Source organism: Sinocyclocheilus grahami, unplaced genomic scaffold (genome assembly GCF_001515645.1).
Source record: "Sinocyclocheilus grahami isolate Dianchi unplaced genomic scaffold, SAMN03320097.WGS_v1.1 scaffold13.1, whole genome shotgun sequence".
Taxonomy (NCBI): domain Eukaryota; kingdom Metazoa; phylum Chordata; class Actinopteri; order Cypriniformes; family Cyprinidae; genus Sinocyclocheilus; species Sinocyclocheilus grahami.
The window spans coordinates 1,514,179-1,519,876 of NW_015505192.1; the positions used below are offsets into that span (position 1 = coordinate 1,514,179).

The 5,698-nt window shown below is 36.1% G+C and overlaps 1 long non-coding RNA gene across 2 annotated transcripts in view; it reads right to left on the minus strand.

The window, feature by feature from the left end:
* LOC107598787 (uncharacterized) overlaps positions 1 to 851 on the minus strand; it is a 4,998-nt gene extending 4,147 nt beyond the window's left edge. For both annotated transcript variants that reach the window (XR_001610598.1, XR_001610597.1), the window contains exon 1: positions 543 to 851. This is a non-coding gene — a long non-coding RNA (uncharacterized lncRNA). The remainder of the gene's footprint in view (positions 1 to 542) is intronic.
* Between the last annotated feature and the right edge of the window lie 4,847 nt (positions 852 to 5,698).

Consider the following 5,698-nt stretch of genomic DNA (forward strand, 5'->3'; position numbering starts at 1 on the left):
CCCAGAAGCTCACACGTGTCTCTCAGTTACAGATTTCAACAATGTCTTCAACTGTGCACACATGCGCAAAGATACCCACATCTACAATTAAAAGTCTCAATATGAACTCAATACATGCTTCCAAGACCAAATAATCTGATGCACATGGATTTTATAGTCCATATTCGTACTATGTTTTTCACGCGTATGTCTTCTTGCTGTTGTATTGAGAAATAAACAAGACATTCGATATAAATGATCACATCATTAACGTTGCTTGTGCAATAAACTAAATCCTGATTCCTGGACGGGAATCATAAATTCAGTTGTGTATGTCAATTAACTGGTTAAACTACAAAACTAAACTACTAAGCATCACATCCCATAGAAGCGCATTGATTATCTGCTAATTTACGACCCACTTTGTTTAAAAAGAAAACCGTTCGGCTGAAAAAGCTTATAAAGTTAGGGGTGTTATGATAAAAATGTATAAATAAATAAAAAACCGAATCCGCTTAGCTCATAAATGCCTATATTTGTATGGATGGATGTAGTAAACTTACCTGAGGGCGCTTGTGTCGCCGCGTTTCTTTCCCTCAGTCGACACAGCCTGAGGCGACTGAGCGTCCGGTGCCTATTTAACCCCACGCGAGGCTCGCAGAACGCGCTGGGAAAGAGAGAGAGAGCTACCCTTTAAAGCGAATCGTTCTTTAATGTGCTCAAGCGTGGGAAGTTATAGTGGTCAGACTTCCTTCTGTTTCCGAGACTTGAGAAAACTCCAGTCAAAGCTCCTGAGGACGCTGAGCGCGCGCGTCTTCAACGCCTCGAGACATTCGCCGTCGATTCTCGTCAATTTATTGAGGCTCTCAGACGGAAGGAGTCGTCCCTCGAGGGCTTACATCGCCGTGTCTTTAATTATAAACTCGTTACACATACGCCGCACATCTTCATATTCCCGTTTGTCACATGCAGCATCCCATGGACTTTTTTTTTCTTGTCCACTATCTCATTAGAGCACTTAGAAGGAAGAGATGCAGCTATACCAGGAACTGTCCCACTATTCTACAGACTGGAACTCCTATGGTGCCTGAAAGTCAGGGTTTTCCCCTCACACTCCACCATAGATCACCATTTCATCCCCTTGTATCTCCAGAGGATTGATTCGAGTTACAGATCAATGCCTGGAAGTGGCTGCAGCTGATGTAATTATTCTGCGTAATGGTAATGATAGCACAAGAGAAACAGTCAGCCCAACAGACAGGAGAAAAGTGAGTTCGGATTAGTTTGTGTTTGCTTTGGTTCATACCACTCCCTCAAAGCAAAAGAGAACATGGAGCAATCTGGCTCCCATCCCGGACACGAATGGTGATCTGCATGGGCGGACTCGGCGCTAGGCAAAGGTAGGCAGCTGTCTAGGGCCCCTTGAAGTCAATTAGACCAACACCTAACACCATAAGGGTTCACAGTCTTGTGCAAAAAAATCAAACGTGGACATTGAGGAGAACATGAGGAGGGCCCTGTTTGCTTACGGCCTCTGAATTGGTGTGCTTTTTATAACAACATAACATTATCCAGTTAAAACTTTCTACTGTTTGGGAATGTTTACATGGAAACAGCTTAATGTGTGTGGTTATCTTATCAGGGAAGTGCTCGTAAAGGCAGGTATACCTGATGGTATAAAGTGATTACACTACAGATATCATAAAACCCTTTTCTGTACAGTGAAACCTAGAGAATATCGTTCAGCCTAGTGGTTGAAGATCTAGATCTAGGTATCTGAAAGGTTGTATAGGTTCATTCCATTCAAAAAGACATTTAAAACATAGTTCACTCATAAATGAGAACTCATTTGTCCTCATTTACTCACTGTCTTCGTTTACTTTCCCCCATGTCGTTCAAAACCTGTGTAACCCTATATATGATGTGAAACCAAAAAAGAGATATTTAGCGGAATGTTGATGCTGCTTTACATAGCATTATATAGGATGTCAAGCTCCAAAAATCAGCATAAAAGCAGTTCATGCAACAAAATCTATCATTTTGTGTGAGGTTTTATGTGCCAAGTTAAAATATGCTCATTCGCAAATGATATTTGTGAATTACAGCAGAAATAACAAGATATAATGGTGGGTTAAACACTTTGCATTGCTAACAACATAACTAACAACAAGCATACAATTTAAATAAAATATCATAAAATATGATGGGTCATGCAGCGAAATGTCAACTGGAAACACTTGAAAACAATATGTTACTGTAAAATTGTAATATATATTACTTTATATGCTATAAGATAAATTACAGTTAAATAAATACTTTATAAATGTATACTTTAGTAATTATTATTTAGAAATAATAACTACATAATTGTAAGAGTGTATCATTTTTACAATTTTTCCCATTCATTTTCTATTTTTGGGTGAACTGTTCCTTTAAGCTGCTGAAGGGGTGCTGTTAGAAACTTTATTTAGGGATTTCAAATACAGTACAAATGAGTAACTTTGGAACAGGAATTGATGGAAATTATGCCTCCTCTACATCTTTTAGTCTCAACTCCTCTTAACCTGCACTAAAAAAAAATTTATTTAATAAATAAAAGATAAAACATGAGAGAACTGTAAATATCTGTAAATGTATAATTCAAACATGCCACTCAAAGGATTCCCCCATAAATCATTGAAGTGTTTTGAAGGGCAAACACCAGGCCTCATCAGAATAGATTTAACTGTAAGCAAACAAAGCAAGAGGAATGAGTTCATCTTAAAGGGCAAGTTCGCTGATTTTCAACCAGCTTTGCATTGTTACAATGTTGGTTGTATAAATAAAAAATTAACAACGTGTATTGTTTTTCCTTGTAGCCTGCACCAAGATCCCGTTTATTTGTCAGCAAAAGTCTGCCAAATAATGTAATATGTGGCTTTTGTGAAGACTACAGATCATACTTCTGGATTTTTGTATGTTCACTCATGGATAGTCTGATCGAGCCCAGTGCATTATGGGTGTTGAAGTTTTCCTACCTTTTTCAGCCCTTTTCTCTTTTTTTCTCCATTAATGTAGCACCAGTTAAAAATTAAAAATAAACAAATTGCTTCTATTGCACAGACAGCCAAATTTTATTAAAATCCCATCTTGCCAGTTGGGAATTACCCCTTTAATTGAAGTGATGGCGTTCTTACATCATACTTTGCATACGTTTGTTTGCACTTCAGTGTGCCAAACATTTCTTTTTTTCTTAATCTGAAATGTCCAAATCTCATTATAGCAGTTGGAATAAGGTTTTGTCGATGAAAAGTGTTCAATCTAATAACAGAGACTTTCACCATAGGAGTTTTCTCTTCATTGCATCTGCTAGAGTCCTTCTCAGACTTCCCATCTGGTTTGTCTGTTTATCTTCCTTTGTCCTCTTGGCTCTGAAATAGACAACAGCTTCTTCTGCTAGAATTTGTATGCTGAAGTTTTTTTGGACCACTTGGGGATTCTTTAAGTCCAATAAATTTTTTTTTATTGTGTTCTTTTATTTCATGTTGGCTGAACTTCTTGTCCATGGAAATGTACTTCTCTGCAATTTACACAGCTCCGTTAGTAAAATTGACATAAATCTCTTTTTTTAATGGCTGCCATAATAATGGTTGGTGTTTTAAAGTAACAAATACATGACAAGGTATCCATCCCTTCCTATATTTTACTTTCCTTTTCTTCAAGGAAGACAATTGCATGTAGACAACGTTAGCTTGGCAGACACACTTGACAATCTGTTTTTTATTTTTGGCTTTGTTCACTTAGCCCTACACCTCTTGTAAGCTCTTTGAAAAAGCATTTACAAGACAAATTAGGCTATGTTTAGGTTAAATGGATGTCGGTGAAGATGTGTGGGTTTTTGTTTGCTACTTTGTTTATCTCCACAATGAGAGCCTTTTTGTAACCAAGGTAAAGTACACTGGCATCAAAACAATACTTGTCCTTTGAACAAAATGGATTATTCCATTTCATTGCATTTGATTGATTCTATAATTACCTGTAAACTGTTAATAAAACAATCAAAAATGGAAGCCCATTTCCAGTCAGAATTGTGAGATCTGATCTCAGAATAGTGAGAACAAAACTCTGAATATATATATATATATATATATATATATGTATGTGTGTGTGTGTATGTATGTATGTATGTATATATATATTTATGTCTTGCAATTCTGACTTTTTTCTCACAATTCTGACTTTATTTCAAAAGTCCAAATGAATTCAATATAAAACATATATGTCAGAATTGCGAGATATAAACTCACAATTGCGAGAAAAAGAAGTCATAACTATATGAGATAAAAAGTTAGATAAAAACTGTTTTATTTTATTTCATGGCAGGAATGAGCTTCGATAGTAAAGCTGTATTGAAGATATATTTCAAAACAAATGTCTAAATAAATAGCAACATCAACGTCACATAATATTGCACGCATGTATTTTTTTTTTCATACAGTTGTGCCCTTAGTCTTATTTACAGATGGATTTAAACTCTGTGCAAAGTGCCTATAGGTGTGGCTCCCCGGGAACTCAGGTGTATTAGATACAGTACATACTAGGTGTTTAAAGTATTTGTGAAAGGCATGCATGATCCTGCTGATTATTTACATGCATTATGAAATTGTCATATGGCATAGAATAACAGTTATGACTGATTACGTGTCAGAGGAGTCTTTTGTAAGACTTTGAGTTATAATCCAGCAGATAGACAGATTGAAGGATTGTTGAATGATGTCACACTGTCACTTCGGCCTTTATCTGTGAATTGTTTTCGTGCAGATGTGTGGTGCCGAGTGACAAAATGAAAGACGTGCTGTTTGCAGTTGCAACAGGTTTTTTTTTGTAACATATTTTAAACAACACTGCCAAATGTTTTGTAAAATGTGTGTGTGTGTGTATGTGCACGGTTTCCAATGGGACCGAGCGTCAGGGGAGGGCGAAACACATTCCCCATCAAAAAGAAAATAGTTCTGATATGAAATGTTGGAGCTGAGTGTAGAGGTCTTGTTTGCATTCACTCGCTGAGCTGTTGTTGTAAGGCTGGGAAACAGCAGCCACGACGTACATGGAAAGCTTCTGGATGTGTCAGGGATCTTTCTGTCTTTTTCTAAAAAGTCTGTAAAGGGTATGTTAGGACAAAAGCTACAAGCCAAAATCAGCAAGCAAGAGAAACTAGTATGAGATAGCCACCTGTGGAGGAGAGGTGTTGAAGATGAGCAGATCTCAGGCATATCAGTCTCTCTCTCACTGTCTGTCCATCTCTCATCTATACATCGGACATCTTGCACGAATAGGGTAAAAACAGGAACTGACATTTTTTGTTGCTTTTTCAACAAATACTGGGGCAATGAAATAAAAAAAAACTATGTATTATAATTTCATACTTAATATAATTGATATATTATAAAAATATAAAAATGTTGCTTATTAAAGTTCTATATAAATATTAGATATAGTATGCATCTGGCTTCCTTCAGAAAAATGCTAGAAATAGGGACTGCAATTATTAAAAACATTAATGAATTTTGTTGCTTTTTCAACAAATGGTAAGTGATTTAAATATTTATTATTAAATATAATATTTATAAATTATAATATTAGAATTTTTCTATAATATTATATATACACAGTATGTATGTGCGTGTATATATATATATACAGTGGGTACGGAAAGTATTCAGACCCCCTTACATTTTTC